We start from the raw sequence: 16,142 nt of genomic DNA, 5'->3' as shown, positions 1-16,142 counted from the left end.
AGAGAGACTTCTATTCAGAGGAAAGAAAAAAAAAAAAAAAAAAAGAAAAAGAAAGAAAAAGTAAAAACACACGCTCGCAGGTACGTAAGTACAAGCTTTCATTCGACATTTCGAAGAAAAGAAAAGAAAAGAGAGAAAATGAAAGACCAGGTGTTCGCCATCGAAAATGAGATTTAGTATTGACGTTGTTAAATCTTAACTGGTGAAAGTAATAATAAAAAAAAAAGAAAATATAAAAGGAGAAAAAGAAAAATCAAAAATCGTTTTAGTAAATATATACGATATAGCTCGTTACTAAGATGTAAAAATTTATAAAAGACATTTACGAAATTCTTGTTTTACCTTCGATAAGTTGTTGGAAAGGTGGCGAACCAATGGCGACGATTCTTCTTCGCCGCATGAGGAGCCCTGCGAATCAATAATAATAATAATCTCGTTAGATCGATCGATACTTTTCGTGTTTATATTTGTAGTAAAATATATTCAAGATATATTTTATTTATTAATATGCCTATTATATGCATAGGATAAATAAAAAATTATTTAATAATTAAATCGGTATAATGATATAAATGAAATATAAAATGAAATAAATATATATATATATATATATATATATATATTTGATATTTAATATGTATATATATATATTTTTGTTGAAATTACGTCGAAGAGAAACTGGAAGTTTACACAATGTGAACCTGACGAGAAGGAAACTACGACTGATTGGTTGGTTAGGTCGTTACCATTGAAATATTGTCGTATTAGATATCGTAGGACAAATAAAAACAATAAATCAAGGACGACGCTAGTGCCCTTTTGACGAGCGATAAACAACGTATGTACGTACATACATAGGTACATTCGTGAAGGACTCGCTAAGAGTTAACACGGAAGCGCAATTTGCGGACGCTCGAAGGCATTGTTAACCGCTAATGCAACGTTACATCGATAATATACCGAGCTTATTCATATTCGACTAAACGCGTGAAGTTTATTAATGGCATAGAGTCGAGAAAGTCAAAAGCATTGCTAGATCAGCTAGGATATCCTCGTAAACATGGATACGAATATATATACGTGTATGCATGAGTATGTACGTATATATGAGTATACTTTTTACTCACTTCCTGATTCATTGTATGTTTCATTTATGTTATATTAAAGAACTTATCTATAAATACATTTTACATTGCGTACAAAAATATATAATCTATCGTGGTAAATACATATGTTTATGTATCGTGAAGATATATCTCCCCTATACATTTTTTTAGATAAGAATTAATTAAATAATTATTAAAGTTAAAAATGTATGTATCGTAGTATAAAGATCGTTATAATATATCGTTCGTGTTTTATATGATTTTATTAAATAAATATCTATTTAATCGAATTTTTTTAATAATTATTCGAAATAAATATATTCCGTGATACTTCCCATTAAGCTGATAAAAATAATGAAGAAAAAAAAGAGAAAATAGAATAAATCAATTTATAATAAATACTCGAATTCAAATCGAAAGATCGAGAAATGAATGAAATCATTTAAAATGATGTTATTTAAAATTACAAAGAATATCATTTTTAAAAATATTAATGATAATAAATTCTCACCTTATCGAATAGTGCAAACGATTGATAATATTCTGACGATGGCACCGTCGGAATCAATGAAACGAATCCATCCGACGGATATCGAGTATCGTAACGAATTATCGTCGATTTTATTCGATGAAACATCTTAGATAAACGTTTTAATATATTATAAATAAAAGTGGAATTAGACAGGAGAACTTAGACAGTCACACACGCCGACAGAACGACAACTGAGAGACGGACTTTACGCGAGTTGAACGCAATAGCGAATAAGAAATGAATGAAAAAGGAAAGAGGAAGGATTTCGTAGAAAGGCATGACCCTTACAACGCGCATAACCTTCGTTCCGTATTAGTTCCGACTCTTGATGTTACCGCCTATGTGGTAGGAAAGGGGAGAGGGAGGGTGAGAGGCGGGGGAAAGGGGAACAAAAAATTGGAGTATTGACGGAAAAGAAATTTTTTCATAGGCAAGAAAAAGAAGAAAAAGAAACAGCATCATTTAGAAACGGTTCTTGGCGTTTTCCAAGGACAAACCTTCTTCGTAAACGATCGCAGTCATTTCTATTGTTAAATATCATTCATGACCTTGGAAAACTATATCTTTTCTCTATACCTCTTTTCTGAACTAAACTTACTCGTTACGTTCTTAGCGTTACGTTCGAAGAACAATCATAATTAAATATATATTTATTAAGATATTCTGGAAAAATTATTCTCAGAAAAAATTATTAGCATTTTATGCTATTTTAAATTCATTCTATTTATCATTTACGACATACCTGTCGACGTTTATTAACAAGATAAACAACTAACATGATTAATGGTAATTAAGGAAATTGTTGAATAAACGAACGATTTTATTAATTATTTCAAATGAAAAGAATATATTGGGTTTCTCATAAACGATACTCTCTCTCTCTCTCTCTCGTTTTCTCTCTATCGTATAAGATATATTTGATATTAATATTCATAGAAATTGCTAATCGTTAACAACGAATAATTACACCGATTTTATCATTATTCTTCGATGATGCGTTTTCAGGCGACGTTAGCGACGCCATTTCATTTCGTCGGCCGACGGATGGGAAGAACCATCACTTGTAAAATATTTCTCTTTAAGCATCGCTTTAATATCACAAAAATAATAATATAATTGTCAAAATAATTGCTTCGAGATCGGTCAATGAGTTTTTTATAAAATATATAATCCAATTTATCGTTCTCAGTTCAAATAAGTCAAATTTAATTTCGTCGTTGTATGACAAATTAAAGAAAAGAAAGGAAGAAACGAAAGAGAACAAATTAATAAAAAAAGTAGATATCAAAAATGTATTGCGTATCAAATATTAATAACTAACGTATAACATTTAATTAAGATTTTTTAATTTTTCTAAGTGATTTATTTTTTTATCAACAAGTCTCAAAGACGAATATTCAAAATTAAAGCTAAATAAGTAAATATATTCTCTTGAATTTTATACATGGTTACTTGTAAATTTTTGAAATTTGTAAAAATTGTAGAAAAATCGCGATGAATTAAATTAAAGAGATATTATATTCGAGCATTTATCGAGTTTTGGAGTAATTGTTTTTTTTCTTTTTTTTTTTTTTTTTTTAAATATCGTAATATACGATGCTCTTAGCTAAAATTTAAATCTTTTAATTCTAGAAATAAAACAAAAAGAAAAAGATTTAGATAAAAGGGATTTAGATAAGTCAAAGAATGAAAAAGAAAAGAAAAGAAAAGAAAAGAAAAGAAAAGAAAAGAAAAGAAAAGAGGTATTCTTTCGTTTAGCAATTCCTTCAATATTATGGGTCCATCAGTTTGATGGTGGCTGCTTGATAAGATTCGTTTTCATCTGTTCCAGCATCTAACGATCGTCTTGAAAACGTTCTAACCATTCCATCGGGCTTTCCCACCAATCTACACTCTCCTCGTCATAGACGAAAGCAATCATCCCTTCGCGTGACGTTATAAATCGAAAGTCGTAACGCGTCCTGTCTTGAGACGTAACTTACTTTACTTTTGCTTTTTTTTCCTTCTCCTTTTAGCTTTTTCTTCCTTTCTTTTCTTTTGTTTTTTTCTTTTTAATTTTTTTTTTGTTTTTTTCTTTTTTCTTGCTTTATTTTTCCTTCATTTTTCTTCTTTTATTCTTTCTTTCTTTCTTTCTTTCTAGCTACACTTCTTTACCCTTGCTTTAATAATAATGATCGATATAAGACAATCTCGAAGAGGTCGCATTTAATTTAAGATATATACCAATGGAATATACCATTTGAAAGTATATAACTTTCGATTCTCTTTCTTTGATGATAAAAAGTAAGAAAATTAAAGAATAAATCGACAATCGTTAATTATTTAATTGCCATGAAGAAAAAAAAAAAACAAAGAAAAAAAAGAAACAAAAAGAAAAGACTAACGAGCTTACGGATTAAACTTCTAAATGAATGTATCATTCTATCAATTAAAATTTAATACGTAAAGATATAAATATTGTATTTATATTATTTTTAAATATATTATGTGTGTATTATATAAATAAATATTTTATATTTTCTCATCTCTCTCTCTCTCTCTCTCTCTCTCTCTCTCTCTCTTTTTGTTTTTGTCTGTCTGTTTGTCTGTCTATTAATATTTTATACTAAATGAAGAAAATCTGTTCTAACTATTCCACGAATAACCAAATGAACCTATGTTAAGTTTTTCCAAGAAATTAGTTTTAGTTTTACCGACGTTGAAGAATTATTATTTCGAAAAAAAGAAAACCGGAAAAAGGAGGAGGGTAAGTTCGGTAAGGGCTAGAGAAAAACGTTTCGTTTCGTTCTCTTACTCGTCAAGAAAGAAGATCGAAGGGAGAAGAAGAATATCGGTAGCATGCGAAGCACGCTCAAAGCGTTCCTTCGAAGAAGAAACGTTCTTCTTTCGTGATATACGACTTCCGTACGTTGACGGAATATTTGTTTTATATATAATAAATCTAACAGTCTAATTTCATGATAAAAAATATGAGAAAAAAAAGTTTTGAAAACGTCACCTTCAATACCCTAATTAATGTCTTCATTAACGTTCATTAATCGACCTTTTTTTACGTAATTATCTTTAAAATTCGTTCGGAACTGATCGATCAGATTTGAAAAATTCACGTTAACATTATCTACTCAAAATTTAATTTATTTTCTTTAAAATTAACGTTCATACTTCCCCATCTTTTTCTGATTAAAAAACAAATGATTATATCTTGTAACTTGATTATATCCCTTATCGATAATACCTTTGTTCCATTTATTTCAAAATTCTTATTCCTCGTAGATCGGAAAGAATATTGTCGCAATATAGAAAAAAAAAAAAATAAATAAATAGATAAAAAAGACGATCAAAAAAGAAAACGAACAAAAGAAAACGGAAAAAATGAAGTGAAAATAAATGACAATAATAATAATAATAATAATAATAATAATAATAATAATAATAATAATAATAATAATAATAATAATAATAATAGTAATAAAATGAAGAAGATAAAAGGGAGAGTGAATAAAAATGGTGGGTTGATAAGCGTCTTGGTCGTACAATTCACCGATCGTCGGGTTATCTCTGGCTCGACACTTATTTTAGGGAAGAAATGGGATTCTAACGAATGCACTTAGTTTCCTCGGAGCGTACGTATAAAATCGTGGCAGTCACGAGTATATAAGCGTACCACCCTTGAATCGAATATGTGAAGGTGCGAGAGTGCTTACGAGTATCAGAAGGAATGTTTGTTTGTGTTTGTTAGTATCTCTCTCTTTCTCTCTTTCTCTCTCTCTCTCTGGTTTTATCTGTCGACTCTCGATATCTCTTTCTCCAGTTCAGCCTCCTCGTTCGTGGAATGTAAGATATTTCACGAGTGTCCCTAAGGAGCACCACAGCGAACGACGTCCACGACCGTCCACGTCCAAGGAGGATGCAGATAATCCGAGTGTTTATCGCCCAGACTCACCAGAGAAAAGGAGCAAGTCCGAACAAATGCTCCCTCTACCGCGTTGTCGTCTCGGTGGCCATTTTTCGAAGGACACCCAGCCAGCCACTCCAGTTCTCTTGGTTACTTCGTTGCTTGCTTGCTTGCTTGCTTGCTTGCATGCCAACGACACCTTCTTTCCTGTCCTTGCCCTTTTCCCTTAAAAGCTATTACTATTATTACCATCGCTACTATTATTCGATACCTATTTCTTCTTCTTCATCTTCATCTTCTTCTTCTTCTTCTTCTTCTACTATTTCTTCTTTTTCTTCTTTTTTTTCTCTCTCTCTCTCTCTCTCTCTCTCTCTCTTTTTTCCTCCTACTCCTCCTTATTTCTCTCTTCCTAGCCGGAAACGTCATGGATTATAAATTTCAGACACAACCACTAACGTTTCTTTTCCGTTCTCGCGTTCCACCCTCTCGTGTTCACTGAGGGTATAAGAAAGATAACCCTAGGTCCAGCCGACCGTTTTCTCTTCCTAGATTCTATTTTATCGTCTCCGGTTTGTCTCCAACTCCAACCCCTTTTAACGATATACTTCCTCGGATGATATAGAAACATTCAAGAATAAATGAAAGGAGGAAAAAAGAGAAATGGATAGGAATAGATTTTTTTTTTTAAGAAATCGATCAAAATTTATCGTACGTTATATAAACGTTCATCTTTTTTACGTAGAAAAAGAGAGAGAGAGAGAGAGAAAGCGGGAGGGAGGGGAGGGAGAGAGAGAGAGAGAGAGAGAGAGGAATCGATATTTTGCTAGGGAGAGATTCGGGAAATTTGCTGGAATTGCCAAGTACGATAGGGGAGTAGAGAAGATGCGATGGAGGTTGGGAGATAGATTCAGCTCGTTCTCTAGCCGTAGGATAGGAGAAATACGCGCTCGTAAAAGAGGAGGAAGCGCAGTCTCCGAAGAAAATACGAATTAAACCAGCCGGCCGCTGATCCGAGAAACTTTCGCGTAATCGTGTTTGAACTTTAAAAGTCCAAACTCTAAACTAGCTGCAATCTCTCTCTCTCTCTCTCTCTCTCTCTCCCTCTCTCTTTTTCATTCTTAAAAAATAATAATACCTATGAGTTTGTTACGTGTTCGAAACAACGAGTGCTTACTTAGGTATTTTTTAATATAACGAAACGTCTGTTTATAAAAAGAGAGAGAGAGAGAGAGAGAAATTAGCAAACAGAAAAAATACATAATATATAATAACGATAAATAATTAATAATAATAGTAACAATAACAATAATAATAATAATAATAATAATAATAATAATAATAATAAGTATATATAAAAAAATTTATATGGAATTTGCATACATTTTTCGAGAATGCAATTGGCTCGTACAGAGTCTAAACAACAACATTCCAGAAGCAGAAGGAAAAGAATGATCAGAGGGTTTATACGTACGGCGTTATGTATGGGAGTGGCCAAAGAAAGAGATAAAGAGAGAGAGAGAGAGAGAGAGAGAGAGAGAGAGAGAGAGGGAGAGGGATAAAGAGAAGAAGAAGAAGAGAGGCAGACAGATAGATAGACAGACAAACAGACAGACAAAAAGAGATAGAAATAGAAAGAAAATGTAGAAAAGAGAAAGAGAGAGAGAGAAGGGAATGTTACGAGGAGATCGAGAGATGGTTTTAGAAGTAGTCAACCCCGAAAACATTAACTGTAGATAACGTTGGTTTACCCCTCGAGAATGATACAATACAATAGCTTTGTATAGTATGCTTTGAAACCCTTTCGTTCTCTTGGAATCGAGTCTACACTTAGCTCTCCCTCTAGCCACACGCCTTCCCCCTCCCTTCGTCACCCGACCGATATATACTTTGGCGTACTTACTATCTACAATAACAACTTTCGGAACTCGAAGGAACGCCCGTAAAGGGCAAACCCTCTCTGTATTTAATTTACTGAATAATTGGAATCAAGCTGGCTCATTTGTGTGCCGGTCTCAGCCCGCACTCTCTCGTATGGCGGTGTACACACCCAGCAATTTCCAACCCTCCCCGACACATAGGTACCATCCTGCCATCGTGGATCCTATGGGAGCCTGAGATGAGGAGATTTGTGCGCGCACATAAAACCAACCTCCTCCCACCCCCTACCACCTCTTTTCCCCTCTATCCCCGTTAGAGGCCCTCTCCTTTTCTCTTCCAACTCCCTCTCCTCCCCTCCGCCTACCCTTATACTACCATTTCTCCCACTTCCTCTTTCTCTCTCCTCGTTCTTCTCTCATTCTATTCCTCCCAACCAACCTCCTACACTCTTCTAACTCGCCGATATAAGTATACAAGGGGGTGAATAAAGATGGCTAGATAATGGAATGCTCGCCAAGCCAGCGACCATTGGGATTACCTGCGATGAGAGAGGGCTCGCTACATGGTTGGATTAAATAAAAGTGTGAAAGGAGGAAGCTTACGAGATTTTTGGATCGAAACAAAACTTTGATATATTAGTTTGGTAAAATATACGAGCAGTTAAATAGATATTTATATTATAATATTTCACGTCTTTCTTTTGAATATCAATTCTTAAGATCTTAACATTGTTCATCGTTACGTCATTTAATAATATATTGAATTAAAATACAATTAGAAAATATAATCTGAATAGTGGAATATAACTTGATCATTTGTATCTCTGTCCATCTTTTATATTATCTCTCTCTCTCTCTCTCTCTCTCTCTCTCTCTCTCTCTCTCTCTCTTTCTCTCTTCCTTTCTTACTTAATTTATTATAAATATTTGAGTGAAATATATTCTGAATTAATGAATTGAGTATGATAGTCTTTCGAAAAAAAAGATTAATAATTTGGTTTTTTTTTTGGGTAAAAGAATAAGGTGTTCTCTTTCTTGTCTCGTTCGAATTTTTGAGTCTACTGGTGGGAGAATAAAGGAGATAAGGTTCCTATGGTGGGGGATATATCGAGAAAGAGCGAGACAAAGAGAGAATGGGGTAAGAGAAAGAAGAACCTGTCTTCGTTCGCGCATGCGTATATGAGGAAAGCACAAATCGATGGCCGCGACTGCCTGGTTGGCTCTTGCAATATCGTATCTATAGCTAACTTGCGGTTTCTATAGAAAGAAAGAGAGAGAGAGAGAGAGAGAGAGAGAGAGAGAGAGAGAGAGAAAGAGAGAGAGAGAGAGAGAGAGAGAGAAAGAGAGAAAGAGTGTGAGTGTGTGTATGTGTGCGAGTGTAATAATTTTATACTGCATTTAAAAATCCCAAAAAATAAAGAAAATTAGAAAATTTAATTTGAAAATTATTTAAGATTTTACAATTGTCGAAATAACTTCTTCGAATTATAATAATTTTGATATTTAAATGTATACCTAAGTTTACGCATATAATATGTTAAATTCATTCTCAATATATTTTAAATTATTTATTTTCCCCTAATCAATCTGAAGATACTTTTTAATAAGTTGAAACAATTTAGAAATTTGAAAAATAAGTATATGAATAAAAAATGAATTTAATATATTTTAAAATACTCACGTCATTTTGTATTTATAAATAAATTAATCTGGAATTCCTTCGGTATCGTCAATATCGTTACTTTCTAATATTGAATATATAACAAAAGTATAATCAATACGACAATAGCAAAGCGATTAGTGATAAATATGAATACGACGTTATTTTTAGTTGTTTTTTTTTTTTTTAAATTGTAAAAATCGTTCACCAATAAAAATTTAATTAAAAATGACTATCGTCGACATAAACGATATACTACAACAGCGCACATAGTGGCAAATTTTACAAGTACGTCCCCTATCTACTGGACGAAATGATATTCCCATACAGTCGATTATGGTGACACCATAATTCCTTCTTTACCATCATAGGACAAGTTAACCATGGTGTTTGAAAATACTAGAAACTTTTTTGAAATATTCTATGAATTAAAAGTGAAAATGATATTTTTAAAAATTCGTCAAAAACCTAATTCTTTAATAATAATTTGGAATATATTTTATTATTTTAATTGTTTAACCGATAAAAAAAATCCAAGCCACACCGATAACGAGGATCGAATCTACAAAAAACATATTCATAAACCAACGCCATCGTTTATAGGTATTTTCTTTCATGAAAATATATAAACTTAATCTTAGCCGCAATAATTTTTTATCGTCAATAGATACGTGCGAATATCAGTGAAACCAAAATAGAATTTCACATAAAAATTACTGATTATCAGAAATTACACGCGCAAATATATATTATTATTATTAAGACTTTCCTTTGTTGACGAACATTATTTACTAAATAAAAATTTTTAACAACGAAACAACAACAAAATTTGACCGACCGAGTAAACTCCACTAACGCTATCTAGTGCATAGAATCAGTACTTCTTTATCATTATGTAATTATTCAATTTTTAAAAGTCTCATCGATCAATAATTTTTAATCGTTTCAAATCACCATATTAACAATAAATAAATGTTAATTATATATGATATAACAAAAATAGTATTTTGAAGTTATGCATTTATAAAATATTCATTATAGTTATCATTATAGCACATTATTTTAATAAGATGCAAAGTGTCGAGATATTAATAAAGATGGTAACAAAAGAAGAAATATTTTTGTCACAGTTAAAAGAACAAACCCATTCGATAATTTCGCCCTATATGAGAATACGGTCTTCTAGTAGAAGTAGTGGTCGAGTATGCGCGCGCAGAGATGTTCCATGATGGCCGCCGTAAGTTACGCTATAATGGTGGGGCTAACAGTAGGTGGTGAAAGAAACCATGGACGACAGAGTGGGGAAGAGAATATCCCAGTAGTGAAATAATGGGTCGCAGGAAGGGACGGTACTCAAAACTGTCACCGTACGCCATTGGCAGAAATTCTATGGGGCGAGGCATCGCCACATGGATCGTAAAAGGCGGCCATCATGGATTTCAACATGGCTTCTACTAGTACCGTATGTTCGGTTTACCCTTCGATTTCTATGCTATCAAAAAATGGAATATATAATATCTGTATTACGTGAAATCGTTTTTAATATTAAGAACAGTTTTTGTTTGTTTTTTTTTTTCGTTTAATTTTAATCTAAAAGATATATTACAAAAAATGTCACTGTAAAGAATATATATTACGTATATCTAATATCAATTAAATATTACAGCAGAATGGAAGTATAGTGAAAATTTTATTAATATTCTCGTTTCAGTTACCCTTGAAATCTTCAAGTTCTTACATTAGAAACGTAAAGCAAAGGTCATCGTTCACCTGTTCATAAGGTCAATAGGTAATGTGATAACGACCATTCATAATGGTTACGGACGAAGGAATTACCGTGCAAACCGACACTTAAGCTTTATCGTGTCTCTTACCGCGAAGTTATGTATACTGTTCTCTTAAAAGTGAACGGTAGTGAGTTGTAACAAGATTATTGACTTTAAATCCTGCCGAATGACCCTATGGAAGATTGAAGCTACAAATATATTGCCAATAGCAAAGATCTAAGTATGTACATAGGGAAAGATGTATGCGACGGGTCCTGATCAAGCTACTCTTTGTAAACGATTATATTTCATTTTTAGTATTTGACAAAACGTGTAAGAGAAATAAAACTTATCGTCGCGTTAAAATTTGTCATTTTTAAATTAAATGTCGCATCAATATCTGTTAATACATACTTTTGAAGATTTAGAGTTTGAAATAATATTGAATATAAGCGCATGCTTACATCTTATATAGACTACTTAATATACATATATATATATATATATATATATATATATATATATATATATATATATATAGAAACAAGTAAATTCTATATATAATAAACTCTATATATTATATAAACGATGCTTTCATTCAATAAAATTATATATATATATATATATATATATATATATATATATATATATATATATATATATAGGTGTAAATGTTTCTCACTGACGATCACTGTGTTATATGAATAAAAATTCATACAGGGGAGAAAAGAAATGAAGAAAAAAGAAAAAAAAAGAAGAGGAAGAAAAAATATATGGAAGAAAAAAAAAATAAACAGACCGTCCTTCCTCGAAAACAGAATGATATCGGAAGTTTTAAAAAGCCGGGGAAAGCAACTTGATCAGCGAGTTCTCTATCGGTCGGACTCGCGTATAGCGATTAAAGATAATTTCCGTCACGAACCGCACATCATTTACCGCTCTGTGGATGGCAATAAAGATTTTATGCATTCCCGTTTACTTCATCATTCGTTCAACCAAATCTATTGGGTCGTTGATAATACGTTCATGAGTACGAGTAGTGTATATATATATATATATATATATATATATATATATATATATATATATATATATATATATTACCAAGCATGAACTCGCCTCAGGAGGAAAGCAAAAAGAATAAGAAGGAATAGAGGAAGAAAGAAATACAAAAAAAAAAGGGGGAGAAGGAAAAAAAAATTGTTTCAGAGATAAATGAGACCCTTGCGAGATGACGTCAACCGGTAATAAAAGCGCGCCACTAATAAGCATCGCCAGCGCTAATTTCGCTCGGCGCTCTTCGAACTTCGTGTTCTTCGATTCAAACAGAGATCTCTGCGATTTATTCTTTACGACATCGAAAACGAAAGTGGTATAATGATGAAGATAAGTATATTCATGAACCCAAGGAAAAATTATTATTTCTCTTTTTTCGATTTCTATTAAGTTACAAGTATCTACTTTGTAATCTGTAAAATAAATTTTCGAAAGATATCGTGTTTCCTTTTTTCATTACATGTAGATACGTATACATATATAAATTAATAAACATATATATATATATATATATATATATATATATATATATACATATACGTTTATAAATTTGCAAAAGAATTCGAGTATTATAAAACGAAATAATCTAGGTGTTTGATAGTCTTGAAATAATTTTTGATTTGTTTATTTTTCTTTTATTTTATATATATATATATATATATATATATATATATTTTTTTTTTGTATTTTATTCGTGAATTACTATTTGTCATTCAAATAAATAGTGGCAAAATTTGTTAATTTCAATTCTCCTTTCACTAAGATCGTACTTGATTAATAGAAATGTGCTTGAAATATTCAAAGAAAATCGTTTTATTATAGAACTTGAGATTCCACGATCAGGAGATTTATTTCATTGAGGTTTACGCGTTAACTATTACCGTCGCACGCTTCTTGTGATTCATGACTTCAATTATTTTTATGTTTATAATAATCAACGATATGAATATATTTGTGTATACATATGTGTATACATATGTGTATACGTACAGAGAAATTAAGTTGGGATAACTGCTACATAAAAGTCACTCGTCGTCTTGGGATTTATCGGTGTTGACAAATAATGACGAATGATTACCCTTAATTCATTACAATTTGTAGACGAAGTTATAACTCTCTATAAATCATTATTTTATTTCTAAGATAGTGTCAAAAAAGATACATAAGTAAATGGTTAGGTACATAGATAGAAATAAAATGTAAGTCATGAACTCGTGTCATTACACGCATATCAATTTTGTCTCTCATATAAAGAAGAAAAATAATCCGATTTATTAGATCAATGAATAGATATGAACAGATATGATACTAATGTATAGATGTTAAAAAAGAAAAAGAAAAGTTACTTTCGAGCATTTTCGTTCAACGATCTAAATTGTTAAAGTGTTCTCACTATCCAAAAATATAATAATTGAGAAATAATATTACCTGTATCCTTTTTATTTACGAAATAAGACAAAGATCGTTTATAATAGCTCCTATCGAAATTCTCAATGGAATTATATCTATGTATATAAATTATTTATGTTACATTTCATTCGTCGAATATTTCCAAGAAATAATATATATAGTATTATTTATTTATACGACCTTCTTTCGTCGAGTAATATATAAAAGCTATTCTTGGATATCCATGAAAACGGGAAAATAAAAAGTCGAGAAAAGATAAAGAGAAAAGGAAAAAAAAAAAAGAAAAAAAAGGAAAAAAAACAAGAAAGAAAACAAAATATATATATATCTAAGTAACAATAATGACGACGGTTATGTCTCTCGCAAATGCCCTTTCTCTGGTAGTCAATGAAAATCACCGGAAGAGCGAACAGCCAGACGCAAAGACTACGTACTGACTACGGTAAGTACGTAACTACATACTTACATACTATATACATACGTGAATGCTACCTCGCGAACGCAGGTGTTTATGAGCAAAATAATAAGCAGATTTTATGGAGCTTGACAGGCGAGCGCCATTATGTCGCTCATAATTGTAATCATTATTATATTCCAGTAGTACTCGATGTTATCCCGAAACGATGTTGATTTTGAACATATCTTTTGAGTAAAGTACGTATTACGATATTATTTCTTCAAAAAGAGCCGACATATTTCTGACCAATTAATGTCATCGTTTTAAACGAAACGTGAGAACCGTGTCATTTCGTTGATGGCTTAGAAACATATTCTCTCTTCTTCTTTTTCTTTTCTTTTCTTTTTTTTCTTTTTTTTTCATATATCTCGAAATATCACATTTATCTTATCTTTCTCTCTCTCTCTCTCTCTCTCTCTCTCTCTTTCATTCAACTAAAATTAAAATATATGTATAGGTATTTAGGTACAATGTATAAAAAGAATAAGCTTCAAATGACTGACTAATAATTATCGACAAAGATATAAATTAAATGAATATTTTATAATATTCAATAATTTACGATAGTTTTAGATATGAAAAAAAAGAACGTAAGAAAATCGGTTTAAAATAAATTTATTGACAGATTTTCGTTCGGAATTCGATCAGAATTTTCGAGAAACGAGAAAGAAAGGAAGAATAAAGACGATAAACGTAAGACCATTTTTGTCATCGAATAAAGAGGAAGAAAAAGAAAAAGTGAATACTCAGACACGATTCCAAAAAAGTTCGTACCGTTATGCATACACTCCCATAGGCCGGCTGAGTTTAGACAGCGACTATCCCATCTCTTTGAACGTGTCTTCTTAATTGGTAAAACAAACGGACATGAGGTGTAAGAGAGAGAGAGAGAGAGAGAGAGAGAGAAAGAGAAAGAGAAAGAGAGAGAAAGAGAATGAGAGAAATAGAAAACAAGAGGGAGAAAGAAAGAGAGAGAGAGAGAGAGAGAGAAAGAAAGGCGCGACGTTTAGATCACAGTGATTTTCGTTCGCCGTCGACCTTCCCACTCATGGATCATCTACACGAGTACGCAATATTACTACATGTAAACATACGTTCTTACTTTAATTAAAATAATTGACAAAAGGGACGAAAAACTGAATGTTATCGTTCTTCATATCATAACATTGCCGTAAATTACGATCATTTAATGTTTATCTTTTTAATCAAACAGATTATTGTGTCCCTATTAATATATATATATATATATATATATATATATATATATATATATATATATTTAAGTGTATAATGTATGTATATAAATTTAAAAAAATTTTCACTGGCTATATTAATTATAATACGTTTTAAAATAAAATTCTTTTTATTAAAAATGACATATTATCTGACCTTTCAAATTATGTTGATGAATTATGTCGATCGAATCTCTTAGCATCTGTCTCGCACTTGACACAATCTTTTTCTTTCGTAGTTACGTTGAATTGTCAGGATCGAAGAATAGAAATATCGACGATTGTTCCTTTAAAAGAAGGGAAGCCTCGTGGAGATCTCGTTAAGTCGGGTCACTTTTGATTGGTCTCGGCCGAAACTGGAAAACTCGCGTTCGTTGATCGCGATAGACTAGGAGAATAATAAATATCACGCGGAGCCGGGGTCGGAAAAGTCAGAGTCGAACGGCGACGGGCAAAGGCGGCACTTTGGTTTAACGCGGCCGGTGCTCTTGGAAATTAGGCCGGACTCCCGTCGTGTCCGTCCCCCCCTTTTCTCCCTCCACCCTCCCCTTCTCTTCTTCAACACCCTCCGACGACGTCGAAGAAGCTCGCCCGAGCCTTCAAAGGGAGGAAGAAGAAAAAGAATCGAACGTATGTGAGTATATGAGTGTGTCGTCTGTGTCTGTGTACGTATACGAGAAAAAGAGAACGAAATAAAAAGAAAAAGAGAGACAGAGAGAGAGAGAGAGAGAGAGAGAAAGAGAAAGATATATATATATATATATATATATATATATATATAGAGAGAGAGAGAGAGAGAGAGAAGAGAGGGTTGGAAATATAGCTGGAGAAGGGTAGTAATGACGAGGGGTGGGGGTGGTTTCTCCCCGAGAAAATCAAAGGAAACGATCGGCTCTCGAGGGGAGGTCGTGCGCGCGTGCGTCTCGACGACAATGTCGCTCGACGATTATTTTCGTACGCATAACAATGGTGAGCACGTTGCCGAAAGTTCCGCTCATGGTAGTACTACCACGATAAGACGTGCCGCGCACTGAGTTAGTCTCGTCTCGACGCATCGCGTCGCGTCGCGACCAAGAACCAACCTCTCGCGCACGCTCCGATATCCTCCCCACCACTACAAATCCTCACCCTCTTTACCTGCTCCTCCTCTT

At 32.4% G+C, this 16,142-nt stretch overlaps 1 protein-coding gene across 1 annotated transcript in view; it reads right to left on the bottom strand.

Annotated features, from left to right (window-relative positions):
• The window catches only part of LOC124424899 (homeobox protein abdominal-B-like), a 68,186-nt gene extending 52,454 nt beyond the window's left edge, over positions 1-15,732 (bottom strand). Inside the window, exons 1-2 of the mRNA XM_046964479.1 lie at positions 15,149-15,732; positions 343-408 (exon numbers count right to left, since the gene is read on the bottom strand). The gene's annotated coding sequence lies outside the window, so the exon portion shown is untranslated. The remainder of the gene's footprint in view (positions 1-342; positions 409-15,148) is intronic.
• Positions 15,733-16,142: the final 410 nt, after the last annotated feature.

Source organism: Vespa crabro, chromosome 6 (genome assembly GCF_910589235.1).
Source record: "Vespa crabro chromosome 6, iyVesCrab1.2, whole genome shotgun sequence".
Lineage (NCBI taxonomy): Eukaryota > Metazoa > Arthropoda > Insecta > Hymenoptera > Vespidae > Vespa > Vespa crabro.
The sequence above is the reverse complement of the archived record's forward strand: the minus strand, read 5'-3'. Positions and strand labels throughout refer to the sequence as shown.